Here is a 493-nt window from a genome sequence, read left to right as displayed (position 1 = left end):
ACTCCAAAGTACTTGGCCTGGGTTCAGGCTTCTTTGAGAAACACATGGAGAAATGTCTGCTACAGCAGTGTGCTTTGCATTGACCTACGGCACTGAGGAGGTGAATGAAGAAATAGCGATACTTCAGCTTTTTTGCTGCCAAAAGGGTTTAGGAAACTGTAACTGTTCCTGTGCAGACTCACTGGAATAAGGAAGACTTTGTGCTTGCTTCTTGATATGACCCATCTGTTCAACATCAGCCAAACTCTAGTTAAAATGTGTTCAAAAAAATAAACTAGTTCCTCAGGATTACTGGCGTCACAACCTAAGCTCTGCTTCTAAGGGGGCAATGGCATTACAAGCAGACTGTGCTGACTGTCATATCTAAAACAGCATATGTGGTTTACCGTGTGATAGGTCTAACCTAAGTTAGTGCAAACCATCTCCCAAGACAAGTCCTTAAACTGCCTTATGTCCTACTAAGACACTTAACATTATTTTAAAATTTTTCCTG

At 41.4% G+C, this 493-nt stretch overlaps 1 protein-coding gene across 1 annotated transcript in view; it reads left to right on the top strand.

Moving 5' to 3' along the window:
• The window catches only part of TSPAN5 (tetraspanin 5), a 43,746-nt gene that overhangs the window by 29,340 nt on the left and 13,913 nt on the right, over positions 1 to 493 (top strand). The window lies entirely within an intron of this gene.

This window comes from Pygoscelis adeliae, unplaced genomic scaffold, assembly GCF_000699105.1.
Source record: "Pygoscelis adeliae isolate BGI_AS28 unplaced genomic scaffold, ASM69910v1 Scaffold87, whole genome shotgun sequence".
Classification (NCBI taxonomy): Eukaryota; Metazoa; Chordata; class Aves; order Sphenisciformes; family Spheniscidae; genus Pygoscelis; species Pygoscelis adeliae.
This window is presented reverse-complemented; position numbering and strand designations above follow the sequence as displayed.